Source organism: Eptatretus burgeri, chromosome 12, assembly GCF_056783735.1.
Source record: "Eptatretus burgeri isolate ZD-2024b chromosome 12, Ebu_testis_v1, whole genome shotgun sequence".
Taxonomy (NCBI): Eukaryota; Metazoa; Chordata; class Myxini; order Myxiniformes; family Myxinidae; genus Eptatretus; species Eptatretus burgeri.
In genome coordinates this window covers 44726656-44744221 of record NC_140972.1, presented here as the reverse complement: position 1 = coordinate 44744221, position 17566 = coordinate 44726656, and positions in this window count along the sequence as shown.

The following is a 17566-nucleotide window of genomic DNA, read 5'->3' as shown; positions in this document are numbered from 1 at the left end:
AGGTAGTTCCCAAACTAATTAACCTGTCATAGTCGGCGTGCACTAGCACTAAATGCTTGGCCACATTACTTAAGAACTAATCAAGATAAGATTGGTGCATCGCCGAGGGCATGTTCCCTGGTTAGGAAGCCACGTGATCTCGAGTTACATGGCAAATTAGATGGTAGACACTGGAACTCGTGGTTAAGTGATTGGCATTCATGGTTGTAAAGCAACCCACCGTACCACGAAGTTAATTGTGAGCGGTGGCCCCGGGTCCGGCTCTTCCGAGAAGAAACGAAGATTAACCCCCCTCATAATACACTCGGTACCTGTGGCCATAACTATTCTTGTTCCGAATGAATGCTCGAGACGAGACTATCCACTCTACGAGCGCCATTCTAGTTACTTTTGTTATTAGATGCGGCCTTGGAAAAACGCCACGATAATATGGAACATTGCTCAAGCTGCTATCTCTACACTTACACATGGCATTTAAAAACATGGTGGAAAAGGCAATAAAACAATTGAATTCCTCGGAATTTTTTGCAGTCTAAAAGCAACATCGTCTAAGGGAGTGTAAAAATAAGGTGAAGGTCTCTTCCTCATCATACAATTAAGGCCTGTGAAGTGTCATTCGTAATACCCTCTCCAACCACCAGCGGGAGTGGTGTTACATGGTAGTACATATATAGGTGGAGAATTTGTTCCCCCCTCCTCATCCGCAACACCCTTGTGGGGGGTTGGGGGAGGGGGGGGAGCAAACCAAGTCGCTTCAACCTTTTTCTTGTGACCCTTAGTCCACCTGGTAAGTTTGACTGATAGTGTAGTAGATCGTAGAAAAATCGTGCGAATTATGATACAAGCATCAAATTTGGCATTTCTGTTCTGCAGGGCTTTCTGATCAAATCTGCCTGATTGGCCATTTGAAAATCCAAATTTTGAAAAACTTGAAAAAAATTTGAAGTCACAGCTGGCTGAAATTCTTGAAGCGCAAGTGAACATCCCAGACGGAGAACCAAGGGGAGATGCAGTCATCATTGATGGCTCAGCACTTATCAATGCCCTACCTCCCATGCACTTCAAAGATATTTGATGACTATGCTAAAGAAGACATCATCCCAAAGGTGGAATCCTATGGTGCCAGGTACGAGAGGGTGGACGTAGTGTTTGATGTGTACAAGAAGTAAAGTCTGAAGTCCGAGGCAAGGTCTAAAATGGGGCAAGGAATCAGAAGAAGAGTGACAGGAACCAGTAAGACCCCAAATAACTGGAGAAGCTTTCTTCGAGATGACAGCAACAAGACTGAGCTGTTTCACTTCCTTGCGGAAAAGATGTTTGAAGCACAGACGACAAGCACAGTCATTGTCACAAAAGGAGAAGATGCCATTAGCAACACAAGGAAGTCACCGGATGCTGTGTCTCCATGTTGTCATGAAGAAGCTGACACTCGAATATTTGTACACACCAGGGATGCAACGACGGATGGTAGCAAGTCCATTATCATTAAGGCTAATGACACGGACGTACTAGTCATAGCAATATCTGTACTGCCATCCTTACAGGAACTAGGTCTTGAGAACATGTGGATCGCCTTTGGCCAAGGAGCCAAGGCGCGATGGATTCCAGTCCATGAGGTAGTTTCTCCAATAGGGCCTGAGAAAGCTCGAGGGATCCCATACTTCCATGCGTTCACTGGATGTGACGTCGTGTCTGCCTTCCGCGGTAAAGGGAAGAAAACTGCATGGCAGACTTGGAACGTCTTTGATGATGTTTCTGAAACATTCACCAATCTGAGCATCCAACATTGATTCGTGATCTTGACTTTTTTTGAAGTTTTTTTTTTTTTTTCAAATTTTTCAAAATTTGGATTTTCAAATGGCCAATCAGGCAGATTTGATTAGAATCCCCTGGAAAACAAATGTGCCAAAGTTGATGCTTGTATCATCATTTGCACGATTCCTCTCAAAAATTGCTGTTATCTGCCCCCACTATGAGATCGGATAAGTTCCGACCAAATGCATCAGCCACAGACATGCAGTCACCAAATTGGATATTTTACTATGACAATGGGAGCTCTATTGTATGGGCAAAACCACGCGGTATTTGATGTTCCAACAACAAAAGGGATTCTGAAATTGAGTGCCCATAGTGTTCAGTGAGAATGGATGCAAGACCAAAGGAAAAGCATAAAAGTAGTCACCTGAGAGGGCGAACTGCAACCTGTACGGTGTTCTCCAGCTTTGATCGTTGGTGGCCAAACAAAGGCCATCATTTTCATCCAGGCACTGCTGTGATGCTCATTGGCTGAACGTGCTTTGTGATGAACATAAAGTGTACGTTGTATAAAGCACGTGGCCAAAAAGCTTGTAAGGCAAATTCGAAATAATGAGTTATAAAGATTAAACGTGTCTGATTTTTTTCAGATAACAATGGGACTTTTAAAATCCGACATTCCACAATGATGTGCTCATTGTTACCTGTTACCTGTAACACGTTGGGTACAAGTTCGACGGTGTTTATCCACAATGAGGATGATCATCGTTCATCGTCTTCCTCTTATTCTTCCTTAACGGACACAATTATTATTCCCACGATTTTGTGCGATGGGCCAAGGTTCGTGTCTTTCACGAACCGGCTGGCCAGGCGTGACGTTCTATTTTAGGTTCGGGTAAGAATTTGTAATTCGTTCGGGGTGCCGGCGATGGCTCGCCTACTCTTCGCGAAGGACGCAACAGTTAAACGACCGTCCGATCCGAAGGGACGGGACACACTCACTGATGAACCACCCTGCCACCACCTGATGAACCAGAGGGGAGTGATGCATATCCAGCTCGGCAATCCTGCCAGCCATTAAAAGGATGTAGATCCTCATTATAATATATATATATATATATATATATATATATATATATATATATATATATATATATATATATATATATATATATATATATATATATGTATAAAATTCAATCCCGTTCACTCTCAAACCATTTTCCACCATTCCATTCAAACCATTCCAGGTGAACCCTCTTATTCTTCCTGAGAATGCAGCATGTGGCTGCGGGTGTGCCTTTGATTTGATCATTGGAGCTGTGCCTTTGATGCAGTGTGCCCCCTTTTTGGTTACAACAGGAATTTGTAAAAAAAAAAAAAAATTAATTGTGCCGGCGATAGCTCGCCCACTCTTCGAGAACGACACTGCGGGATCTTTCACGATCAACAACTAATGCCACCAAACGGGACGCCCAGTTTAACGTCCATCCGAGGCGACGGCACACACGTTGCTGTATCACCCTGCCTGTGAAACACCAGGATGGCAGTTTATAGTTGGGGGGTAGGATTCGAACCCAGGCTCGACAGGTGTGTGCATACTTTAGAGACTATGCTATCCTGAGACGGCCCTTCCAGGTGAATGACCAGATGCTTATCTTCTCCAGATGGGCAGATTGTGTAGCTGCAACTTACCTGTCGCTTGGATGAGGAATTGTCCCAGCACAAAGTGGAATCATCTGCAAAAATTCTTCCAGAGAGCTGGAATTCGGATCTGGTTTCGAAGCCTTCGAGTTCTTAAGTCTAATAAGTAAATGAGTCAAAATCTGAGTTTTTGTGATAATTCGTTTAATAAATTGTGTCCAGGTTTAACCGCCAAGTAGTAATACTGCATATAAAACATTGTCAATGAAAATCTGTCTTGACCATGCAGACCATTGTCATATTTTAATTGACCAGTCTCCTAATGGTGGAGTAGGTCATGAAAGAATACTTGGTTTGGCTTTCAAAGCAATGAAAATTGGGGACAGGAGTTGGCCATTTGGACCGTCGTGCGCATGACGTATCGACATGACCGTGCAGGTTGTCTAATTTTCCAAGGCTTACCCCATGCAGAGAATCTCCAGGACGAGCTACCAACACCCTGCTCTTGTGGTGGTATTTTTTTTTTTAAGGTCTACAACCTAAATGCAGATAGTATCGTCAGTTTGTTTCCAACCGAAGGACGGCGTACTCCGAGATGCAGCGCCCCCCTGTTGGCATTAAACACCCCGAACCACATTGCAAACACCATGGTACAAATTACGTCGCAAAGTGAAATTGTAAGAAGAGCAAGTATTACTCGCAAAGGATCACTGTCGCATCATGGACAATTGTTTTGATTGACTCTTCCGACTATACTATGATAGTTGCAAAAAAGACAAAAAGTGTTCGAATCCTGCAATGTTGTGCAGATTCTTTTCTCGTTGTTCTCTTCGCTGGGTATCACCACTAAAGTTGGTTACAGTTTGTGTTAATTACTGTCCTTTCTTCTTGTTCACCCTCCTGAATGGCTGATGAGCGTGTTTACAGCTGTTGGTGCCAAATTTCGGCAGCACATTGACTAATGGAGCTTGTTCGAGTACTCCAAACAAAGCAAGGGGCACTTTCTCGGCAAGCAATGTAAGCCTTATAGAGTCATTGGGCATGAAACGCATTGCAAGGACTTCAGACGGCGAGGCACTTTGAAATGTCTAATTAGAGTAAGCAATGAATCATGGTATTTTCTTATGAAACATTGTGGATTTTGCTTTGGCTATCTCTTTCAGGAATGTCATGTGAATGCTTGACGATGATAAACATACCCCTTTAATAAAACTTATCTTTGCTTATTTTTTAATACGTGGAGTGCGCGAGTGAGTGAGGATGTACAAAGAAAGTTGTGCAAAGGATAAAGGTCATTTGACCTCCTGCTCTTGGAACTTGCTCTCTATTATGACTTGAACTCGAGTCTCAATAACTTACACTATTTATTTACTTTACTTGCCAGGGGAGTGTGGGGAGTGGGGTTTTTGGAAAGTTCGTGGAGCGAGATGTAATAGTTCAAGAAACACCAACGTTTTTGATTTATTTAAATGTAATATATATATATATATATATAGGAATTTTTTTTGGCCTTTTAATTTTAAATACTTCCTTTTGTTCTTCTTCCAATGATGAGTATATACAAGAAAAAAAAAATATGTAAAAACATGGATGAGATCTCAAAAAAAACAACCAAACAAGGTCGGAATGACGCCACATGATGATGGCACAAAACTGTTTAACAGATTATTTGTATTTTTTTTTAAAAAATGCAGCCTATGGCTGCTGATTACATCATTTGGAGGATTGCTGGAGCGCGGCTGTGCTGCTGAAGCGGTGCACCCACCCTGTTATCAGTAAGTGGGTCCTCATGTTGCTGACATTGGAAGGATGCCACGCTGAGTCAATCCACCTGGTGTTATTTAATGGGACGAAACAGGGGCCCAAACACAACACAACACAACACAACCAACCACCTTAACCGTTAAGCCAACACCAGGCTTTGTTAGACAGATGATGTCTGGTTTATCAGCAGTGGCCTGGATTGAGAGATTTGTTCGGTTAGAGTAGAAACCTCGAATATTTGAGGTCCACACAGTTAGGGGTTGGGAGGGGGGCTTTTTACGGGGGCAAGAAGAGAAAGCATTGAAAGGGGGGGGACTTGAAGGTTTGAGGAGGTGGGGTAAAATTGGAAGGATGGGGCATGAGGTTGAGAGATGCTAATTCCAAATTCCCAAATTTGACAAACGCAGATAAAGATCACGGGATGGGAGATCATATTTTTTTGTTGAAGGCACAGAGAAATGTGGTGTGGGATGTGTGGGAGGATGGTTCGTCGACCGAGCACTTCGCTGACAGACTCAGTTTGGAGATATTGAGGAATTGTAGGGGGGAATGTAAAACGGGAAGTACTGGCAGAAAGAAATTCAAGTAGGATGAGATCGCTGTGGAGTGGAAAAAGAAAGCGTTTTTTTTTGTTATTTTTTTTAAGCTCGGAGGGGAAATAGGATGGATTCAGTTTTATGTCTTACTTTAAAGTTTAAATGAATCCAAGGCTCATGGAGAAGTTTGTACACATACCATATATTGGACAAAGACGTTGAGACATCAATTTGCTTTTAAAGACATTTAAGAGACGTTAATGTGCTTTTTAGCTTTGATCCCAAGGACATTGGTAGACAACGGACAAATTGACACGGTACTTTTGAGATTTTAACCTGAGATCCTGGCATCTTAGTGCTCAGATGGGAACACCATAAAAGGTCAACGCATGACTGTAAAACAGAGTTGATGCAACTTTTACATATTCTGCCCTTATATCGCCTTCTCCTTTCACTCATCCCTACTTATTCGCTATTTGTCTGCAGCAGGAATAACCGGTTTGGAACCTCTTCTAAACAAAACCAGCAGGGAGGTTTTGCTACAGCTATTTATACATTATGCTGTATATAATACGAGAGAAATTGGGACATTTTGAATCGGAGAACACAGGAAGCATCGAGGCAAAAATAAATTTTTCGAAACAGGTTATAACCAAAAATTTTCAACAATATTTAATGTGATATTTCGCCTTAACCCTTCCCCGATACGAGGCCAAATTTATGAACTATCCCTCACATATGGCATTACAAACGTTTTTGGGTTTTTTTTTTTATTATTATGCAGATTTCTCTGTAAGAAGGATATTCAGTATCTGCACAAAAAACGACTTTGATGTTCATCATTTCCATTTTAAAACATGTCAGCTGCCATAAGGAAGCATCTACATATTATGTATGCCGAAGGCTCTAATCGATGAGTTTGTGATCCTTCTCCTCCCTACTAAAATGTGCCTCATACATTATCCACCCCTCCTCACCTCTTAGACCCCCTCTCTCCTGAAAACCACCAAAATCACCCACGACCTATTTTCCCCAATTTATTATTTTCTCATCCCCACCCCATTGTTCTGTTTGAATGCAATGTACAGTATATGTGGCTCTTTTTCAAGTTGTGCCAGAAATGTGATGAGAAGTATAATGCCTTTAGTTGTATATACAATAAGTAATTTGATGTATTTCTCTTTTTTACTTCCAAGGCTTTTAATAGAGATATATTCACAATGTTTGTACGAATCTTCAGTATAATCACCGGCGAAAGAGCAACAATTTGTCTCATGTCCCATAAGAGCTTTCATGTGTTCCTTTTTCGAGAATAGCTTGTATGGCAGTAATGAAGACAGAATGTTGATGGTGTTCGAGCCAGTCTTGCACTGCTCTTTTTCCTGAAACATTCTTCTCTATATGCGGGATTGAGGCTCATGAAAGAGCGACGTGATGGAGGGTAAAAATACAACAAACGGACAGTGGGGGGGTTGTTGTGGGGCCACAGTTATTTACAACAACCAGGGCATTTAATGAACAGGAAAAGAAGAGAAGAGAAGAGGGGAGGAAAAGCAGGAACTTGTGAGTAATCAGGTGAGGTGAGGTGAGGTGAGGTTAGGTAGGATTCATGGGGGAAGGAAAGATTGCAGGTACTGATGGGGATGCCACGAGGACAGATTGTCAAGCAGAGTAGGGTGCCGAACCATATTGAATGCCCAATATAAATCCAGGGAGATGGTCCTGGCCTATGTTTTGACATTTAAGGCCTCCCACTTTTTCTGCGAAAGGAACAGCATGTCTCAAGTTGAGCAACTCGGACAGACTCCAAACTGAAAGTTGGAGCTCAGGATATTTGAAAAGAGGAAAGATCATGTCAACAGCAATAATAGATTCCATGACTTTGTTTAAAATTGGAAGTAAGTGTAATGGTTTGCAGTTGAGAGGATCTTCTTTTTTCATCCTTATTATGGACGGGAGTGATACATGCTGACTTCCATGCAGAGGGAAGGCAGCCAAACGAGGACAAACAGATTATGGCAGACAGAGGGGAAGGAAGAATGGCATAGCAGGATTTGAGAACATGGGCACTGATGCCATCTGGGCTCATGGGTGAAGCAGAGATGAGGCTGGACAGATCTTTCTCATCTTCTTTGGTGAGAAGGACACAGAGTCCAGTAGACAGTAGATGAAAGATGAGTTTGGTACAAAAGATTTGAAGGTAAACACCAAGTTGAGACATTCTGCCTTACTATATCAAAATCTCGAGATATGGCTAGAAAGATGGCCATGATCTCATGTTTGACAGTGAGGGCCTCCAACCATTGTTTGGAGAGTAGAATCAGCACGTCCAGGGTAAAGTGACTGGGTCTGAATCAGACCTGATCATCTGAGATTAGGCTGTTGAAGAAAATGAAGGATTTGATGTCAACTGTGATGATTGATTCCATGATCTTGCCGATGATCAGAAGTATATTTGTCGATCTTTATTTCATGAATACGATCTGCTTTTGCACCACGTTTGTGTAATGTAGTGATGTTGGCTGACCTTCATGCAGATGGAAGATGATCTCGGGCAAATGATATGGTGAATAGAGCTGAAAGATGTGCAAGAGCATCAGAGCAGATTTTTAAGAAAACATACTCTACCATAGTAGTCTGATAGCATGGAGATGTGGGCTGGAAGGAGGATATGGTAGAGTTCTACCGTATCCTCCATCCAGCCCATCTCTCCATTCCATCAGACTTGAACCTGTTTGGATCATTTATTGATTCTTAGCTCTGTGAAGATTCTTTTTGCAGAGCTTGTTGTATCTTGCTCTTCCCTCCCATCCTTCAAAGCCATGCTTTATGGGTACCTCGTGATATCGACACTTGCCGACCACTTGCTTACTTTATCCCTGCCTCACATGTATTTTTGCTGTGATGTGCTCCCGTGGTCAGTTCTTCCATGAGCTTCAACATGTGGATAAAAAACATTTATTTATTTAAAATATTCGCAAAAAAAGAGGACTTTAACATCCCATTCGATAAAACTCATTTGGACGATGGAATAACAAAAATAATGTGTTCAGTTGCAAAATCAAACTTACTTTCTGGGAAACAATGGATACATTTTGGACCCCTGTCTCTCCTACCCTTACCCCACCCCTATTTTTACTCCACAATAACCAAGCACCAGCTCAAGTACCCTTATTTTGCACAAGTAACATATAAATGAACCTTTATTTGCTCAGATATTAGAGGATCAATGTAAATGCATTGCTCAGCAACAACAACAAGGATACAAAAGGATGGCTCTAACCTCTCACACCTATCGGATTGGCGATGTTTTTTGAAGAACAGTGTTACAATTCACAATATTCTGAAGATCAGATCCCAGCATTCCTGCATTGACTATACCAAACAGCAATTTTGGTGGGATCCGAATGCTCCTGGAAACGAGCCAGGAGGAAAACTTGAGATGAGATGTTTATCGTGGTAAAGTGGTATTGGCTGTTAGGTTTGGGGAATGTTGGGAGCATTAGACCACAAAAGAGCCCTGTTAGAAAACAAAACAGGCAAAGATCCACCAGTGGTGTATCAGAAGTGGTGTGCACAACGTGCTGTCTTGCCGACTGCTTGGGGAGCGGTTATTCTTGGCTGTTTTGTACCCTTTAGTCCCACACCATGTTCCAAGGCACCTTTCCTTAACTCGCTCGCAGCTGATTAAACCTTCCCTGTGGTTCCTCGGCACTGCTGGTGAATGCCTTTGAAGGCTAATAGTAGCCATTACCCTTGCAATTAATTCAGTTCTCCCCAACTGCTTTGCCTTTAAAGTGTGCCCTTCTCGTGCAAAAGAACCCATAGCTCTGACCTTTGGAGCAGGAAAGCTCCTCATATAATCCCGTCTGAAAGCACCAGGGTGTCTGTGAGCTCATGGCTGGAGGCCCTCATCCTCATAGTTCTCCCCCACTGCCCCCATTTTCCACTTTTTTTTTCTTCCTGTCTACAGCTCAAGGCTCCATAACTGAAAGACAGTCCTCCAGGTGGTCTCGCTTTCCCTCTGGCTCTTCATTTTCCCACTGCGAGGTCGTGACATCAGGATTCTATTTTGTACATCGTATCTCTTGGGAAGAGAGTGGGAAAGGAAAGGCAGAGAGAGAGGGACAGATCAGAGAGAGAAGGAGCAGAGAGAGAGAAGAAGAGCAGAGATTGAGAAGGAGCCGAGAGGAGCCAAGAGAGAAAGGAGCTGAGAGAGGGTGTGTAATGCTTGTGTGCTTATATGGAGCACGTGAGTTTATCGACCTGCACTTTTTGAAAAAAAAACCAACAATTAAAAATGAGCAAAATTATTCCATAGATGTTATAAGCAGACACTCGGACAGACATTAAACTGGGAATCCCGTCTGATCGTACTGGGTGATCAAAAAGCCCCCTGCGTACCTGTAATACAGTTCATTTAGCTTGTTCTCCTTACATTAGATGTTGGAAATGGCCTCCATGAACTTGAAGATATGTATCCACTAATCTTATTTTGTTCCTAAAAATATGGGGCCGGTTCAAGTTGCGAGATTTTGTGGATGACATTTCAAATGAGTTCCTCAAGAGTGTGGGGATTATTTTTGTACACTACACCTTTTAATGCTCCGCACAAAAAATGATAACAAATTCCACGAAGGAAGGGCCTTGGTTCGAAAGTCAGAGACTAATATTTGCAGGTGTACATGGACTTTTTGATCGCCCTGTATTAGTTGGTGGATGTTAAAGACTACTCTTGTTTTGTGAAGAGGAGGCAAGTTACCGCTGGCACCATGAACAAATTATCAATCTCTGCCAGCTTTAGTCGAACGTCAGCGCTAGCCAGCCTGTTTGTGAAAGACTTCGGCCAAAAACTTTCCATGGCGATCCCACAAGATTGCGGGAATAAATGGAACCGTTAAAGGAGTAGTAGCCGATAATTTTAGAAGTGCAACAGTATTGACTTAGAAAGTCAGTGTGACAGTGGAAGCACCAATAATAATTATGAAGGGTTAATCGAACCATACCACTTCGACTAGGGGTCACAACTAACGATAGGAAAGGTGATGGCAATTCTGATTCAGGAACTGCAATGGCAAATTAAAGGATGAGGCCTACAAGCTTCCAAACACAGATATTTGGTAAGTCGACTTACACTTTTTTTTTAATGAGCCCCTAACAATACATTTCAGAAGTTTATGGTATTGGGTCTCAGAACCACAAGTATTGAACATCTCACATCATCATCCTTTCATCTTGTGTCGTCATCATCATCATCATCATCATCATCATCATCATCATCATCATCATCATCATCATCATCAGCCTGGTGTTGGCTTAAATGTGAAGATGGCTGGCTTAAGATATTAGGGTCTTGAGTTAGAGCCCCTGTCGGCCATTGAAATAACACCACGTAGATTGACTCAGCCTGTCATCCTTCAGAGTTTGGCAAAATGAGTACCAGATTACTGGTAATAGGGGCACTGCATCATCGGTACAGCCACACTTCCAGAAAATGATCCAACCAGCAACCACACGCTGCCAATAAAACAACATCATCATCATCATCATCATCATCATCATCATCATCATCATCATCATCATGTACCATGTCCTATGCAGAATGTTGGGGCTGCTGAAGCAGTTACTAGGATACAATCCTGGATGAGTCACCACTGCGACTGAGGAAATTCGGGCATGAATTTGGAATTTGGCCATGTTGCTGGCAATAGCTCACATACTCATCGCAAAGGACACCGCAGGATCTTTAGCAGGCATCAACTAATGCCATTAGATGGGACGTCCAGTTTAATGTCCATCGGAGGGACGGCTCCTACGAAACCAATGATGCCCATATTTTTTTCGGACTGCCATATGACCTTGATCTTTAACATTTAGGGATAGAGTGTAAATTAAGAAAATGTGTCCCCATCTACAAACTATCAAAAAAAATACTCAACATCATGAAATTGGAGGAAAATTATTCAACTTATGATCGAAAAGGTGTTTTTTTTAATTAATTAGGTCACAATCCGAAAAATGTAGGTCAAGGACAATAATCAAATATCAGGTGCACAACTTCAGGCCAAGTACACTATTATGATGCAAGAAAATATTGGAAGGCCAAGTGGTCTTTGAGATTCTGCATTGACAAAATTGAGCGATGACAGAAAACGCGTTCTTTTTTTCAGACTGCCATTTGACCTTGTCCTTTAACGCGACTTGCTCTCGTCCAGGGGTACCCAAAGATTTTTCATCGTGGGCCAGATCCAAAATTCCCTAGCACCTCGCAGGCCACACAACCAAAAACATTTTAAACTAGAACGACACTCGGTGGGGTGCATACCTCTGCCAAGATAATTAGTTTACGTTTTGTCTCCCACTGATAGGCCAGATCTGGATACAGACTCGAACTAAAATTTAATTGTCACCTAACCTTGTCACTTGTTCTTATTACCTAAATGTTCTTGCATAAAGGTTTATCTCCTTGCTCTCCATTCTCACGAACATTCTTATCTCCGGCAATTAGGGTCATTAAGCATGAGTATTACAGCAACAATTGAATAAAACTTATAGACAACAGTACCCTACAGTCGCCATGTCACCTCACCATCTGGCCTACATGGGGAGATAAAGAGACGCAGATGCATGTCTATTCTCCTTCGTCACTAGTTGAGCACTGAGGAACACGGCCGTGGGTGGTGGAGATGGGGAGGAGGTAGGTGGAGTACATGCCGCATCTATTTGAAATAATAGGCGTGCAATACTACGGCAACATTTGATTCCCATAGTAGTTTACCAAGGTCACAGAGAGCTTAGAGGCATAGAACTGCGACGACTGTCCATAATGATAAAATGGATACTGACCAAGACTAGTGTGGGTGGTGGAGGAGAGGATGATGGTGGCGGAGTATTTGCATGTCAAACGTATTTTAAATTTAGACACACAACATGACGACATCAATTGATGCCTATAGCAGCTTGCAATGCCGGACATCATATGAAGACAACAGCTATAAAAGGGTGAATAAAAAAAAAAGTCTAAAATATGGATAAATGTAGCTTCCCAGAGGAGCATGTTTGGGAAACGCAATCAGTGCAAATGGTCTATTTTGCTAAATGTGAGCTGTGTATCTGTATAAAGAGGGAGATGTACTTACCAATATAAAGTCGGTGAGCTAGTAATATTAAATCTTATTGATAATATAAAATACAAGCATACATATCCGTCTCCAGTGATGGGAAAAGTTCAAGCTAATGCTATCAATTTAAATTATTTCATGGACTTTAAAAAGGTTAATTGTGTTGCACTCTTGGTTCCATTCAGAGCCAAAGCTCTGAGCTACTTATACCTTCAAATGGCCCACTACCACCCACACCTATCATTTCAAAAGTGAATGTTGAGCTTTGCCTGTGTGCACATTATCTCTGCAGTAAGTGCTGATGAAACAAGCAGTCCGTATGTGGACCACGGTCCTCCTTTTGAGGACACTCTCTCTCGGCTATATAGAGAGGGCAATTTTGTTCCGATCAGACAAAGCTTAGTCGAGTTATGGTTAAAAATGATAAAATGTCCAGAATTGGATAATGACCTTAAAAAAATAGATCAAGGTAAAAAAAAATTACGTAAACCCCATGTACTTTTATTCCCATTATTTATAGAAAATTTCATTCCGAAAGTCCCAACTGGCTCTGAGATACAGCTGACTTCGACAAAAAAAGGAAGAAAAAAAACTCCCAAAAACCCTTAAATGGTGGTTTTGTACTTGGGGTCTAATAAAGTCTGTGGTATTCAGTGGCGTATCGAGGAAAAATGTCGCTCGGGGCGAGATGTCAAATTGCCGGCCCCTCGTAACTCACGTGCTAAATTAAACACAAAGCCTAATTAAATAACTTTATTGCAAATCAAATCAAGTACAGCCCATTTGCAAGTAAACAGTTACACCTTTGTATTCAACCTTTCAAAATCGTCATCGGCCTACTTAGCATTCAGTTGTTGTGACTGTGTGCTTCATATTTTCCTTGCCTTCAGTGAAGCAAACTCGTCTCACGATCAAAGGAATGAGATGCATTGGCGCACTTAGAGGGGTGCGGGTAGGGCGGTCCACCCCGGGTGACCCGGGGAGTGGGAGCGGGGGGGGGGGGGAAGAGGGGGTGGTGCCATTGGGAGAGTTGAAATACCAGCAAGATGATATAACGATGGTTTAAGTGGCAAATGACATGGCAATATTATTATTTACCGCATCAGAAAGACAGTAACTCAGTAATAAAGTTAATTTAGTTGTGAAACTTACCAAAATAATCCTAAGTCCAAGTTCCCGAATGAGAAGGGCACGTGTAAGATAAGGCCAAATAATAATAATAATAATAATAATAATAATAATAATAATAATAATAATAAAAAACATCAGTTGTTCGTCCCCGCTCGCTTCCTTATGATTTGTTATTTTGTCAGACATCCCAGAAAAAACAAAAATCACACCTTGTCAGAAGGAAGTTGTGCAGTGAAGCAGTCACACCGCTTAAAAAGTGGCCCCGTGGGGAACTGACGGGTACTTCCCTAAAGGCCCGGTCACACCTTGACGTTTTAGCCAACGTATGCCGATTTTTGAATTTTTTTTCTAAAACGCTGGCACACGTTGAATACGTTATGGGTAAGTTTTGATAACATTGAGAACACGCTGAAAAACACTGCCATACGTCGTTGTACGCTGGCTTTAAACATTGTACTTTTTGGTTGCCCTCAAATTTTTTCATGCTTGAAATTTCACGACGTATGCCGGCGTATGACTCACACGTTCCGCTACGCTGGCCACAAGTTGTATGCACGGTCTGCGATCATTGACAGACGTCAACACATGCTACTTGTAAGTTAATCATAAGTTGAGACACGCCGAGGTAATGTTTAGCGTACCCGAAACTTATTTCTAACCTATGATTAACGTGTTGTTGGCACGTTACGCGATCGTTGCCACACATCGACAAATGTTACTTTTAAGTTACTCATAGGCTGAAAGACGTCGGTATAATGGATCGTCCTTGCGTCAGCGTTCACGGCCACGGCCAGGATACTTATTTGCAGCATTCTTCAAACTTTTCTTCGGCATGACGAGGATGTTCACACTTCGATGTCTAGCTTGGCTATGATTCCAATTGTCCATCGGCAGCGTCTATTTAAAATAGTCGAGTTTGAGCGTTTTAACACGTTCAGAAGAAACGCTTCAAATTTCAAAACCCCATCGTCAAAAAACAAAGGCGAGTGACAGCAATTTAAATCGTTCATTGTAAACAATGAAAATAGCAGAGTGGTACCGTTTAAAAGTCGTTGAGTGTAAAAAAGAAAATCCAATTGTTGAGCGCAAGCGTCTACTTTCAATAGTGGAGATGCAGCCATTTAAATCGTTGAGTGGCAGCCTATGAATAGCAAACCCCACGTCACCGGCAAAGAAAAACTGCCGCACGATATGGATAAGTTAGGCTATCGTTGGGCATCGTTTGTGAACGCCGGCTTCACGATAATTATTCGTTGGTATATCGTATCTATAAGTAATCAAAGCGCTCTATGCACATTATTAGTTCATTGTGCATTTGTCCAACCCATTATGAATAGACCTAAATCGTAAAAACAAGCTATAGCTCATTGTTGAAAAAGCCCCATAAAAAATTAGCCGCGAAGAACTTCGAACAATGGTGAAAAGATGTCTCCTACCTGTGGACACGCGAACGCAAGGACGATCCATCATAACCCACACCCTCCCCCTCACACTCACCTACTACTGCCAACATGAACAAAGTACTACTAATACTAATACTAATACTAATACTGATACTGCTGACATGGACATCGACTCAAAAAGGACTCGAAAACACTGTTGGGTTCCCCTTTTATGAGCAGCATTTTTATATACCAATTCCCAAAACCGCTGGGAACACGTCTTTATATGGCAGTTGTAAGCGAGAAACACGTTCATTTTTTTTTTGTCGACCGGAAGACGTCATTGGAATACGTCTACATACGTCGATGTGTGTTGGGACTACGTAAAGAATTGGTTCAAAGCACATCAAACACAAGTTAGAAATAAGTTTCGCGTAAAAAAGACATTACCGTGACGTGTTTCGACTTATGAGTAGCTTATAAGTAGCCTTTGTGGACGTGTGTAAGCGTCCACATATCGTGTGTAAAACTTATCCCCATCGCATGCGGAACGTGTGTCATACGCCGAGTACGTCGTAAAATTTTGAACATGTTTAAAATTTCTTGACGTACTCTACTCACTACGACGTATGATAGCGTACTTTAGCGTTCGACTCATGTATACCAAACTTACTCATACCGTATTTGACATGCCCCAACGTTTTAGACACATTTTTCTTAGGTCGGCATACGCTGGCAAGATCGCCAAGGTGTGACCGCGATGTTGTCACTTCCATTTCTATGGCAGTTATGATTCGAATCGTTGTGCGTCAGCCTTTTAATAGGCTACGTCACGACATCGTCGGCGATGCGTGCAACGCGCTATGCCTAAGTTAGACTATCGTTGGGCATCGGTTGTGTAGGCCGACAACAGGTTCAGCATTCGTTGGTATAAGTTATCTATAACACAACGAAACGTTCTGTGTCTGTTACCAATGCGTTATACATAAGACCAAGTCGCTATGAATACGTCCGAATCTTTAAAAAAAAACATCAAAAGTTCAACGTAAGCCAGCGTTTTACATACATTTTAATACGTTGCCATCGCTGGCTAAAACGTCAAGGTGTGACTGGGCCTTAACAGGCGGGGTGACTTTACTGTCCTGATGCAAATAAACAATAACACAAAAAAGGAAACAATACAAGAAAAACTAAACAACAACAAACTATTATTGAATGAAACACTGTGCATGAGAAGGGTTTTCCGGGAAGATTGTCCTCAGAAGTGTCGATAGTGATAGATGATAGCTGCAACAAAACAAATTCGCCACCCCACAAAAGTGCCACTCAGGGCAGCTGCCCCGTTCGCCCCCCACCTCTCAATGCCAGTGGTGGTATTATTATATGGAATGCTTATGGAATTCACCAGGGTGGCTGTGAGCTAACGTTGCCATGAGCCCCGGCAAAGTGACTAAGCAGGAGATAATGCGCCGACTCTTGAGGTGGGAATGCTTAAGCGGAGGGTCCTACATAGGTACACGCTACGCTCACAGACCTATGCACGACTAGGCTAGGGATCGTTTTCCTCACGCATCTTCTCTCCTCTCTTTCCACCCCTCTGTCTTGTCTGCTTTGGACACACAAAAGAGCATCCATTACTGATTCGCAATCGCAGTTCCCTCTGGCAAGACACTGCTCCCCCCCATATTGCACAACACCACACCTCCCACTCCCACACCTTAGATACCAGTATTTCTCACTCCTACCTCCCCCAAAGCGTATTGGGTTGCGTTGGTCGGCCGACCTCGCCAGGTATTGCGAGGCCGTTTGTCCTCATCTGCTCTCTTTCTTTCTGGCTATCTAATCTTCTGTGTGTGTGTGTGTGTGTGTGTGTGTGTGTGTGTGTGTGTGTGTGTGTGTGTGTGTGTGTGTGTATGTGATGGCATCTGTCATAGCATAAGTTAAGATTGTAGAAGTGATCATGGGATAAGTCTGCTCTGTGTCTGCTTTTGTAGCATTGCTTGCCTTTTGTCGCACCACATGAATTCCTTGCTATCCCTGCTGTAAACACCAATAAACCTAATTTACTGTGCCACATACCTTTCCTTGCTTGATTGTAAATAAATGCTTTGAATAGAAATGTTTCCAGCTCGTTTTCGTCTTTTCCTTCATTGGTCCAGCATTGTTCGTATCCGAGCCTAGCCGGGACATTATTCCCCAATGATCTGTTTTTCTAGCTGGTTCGTCCTTGGGC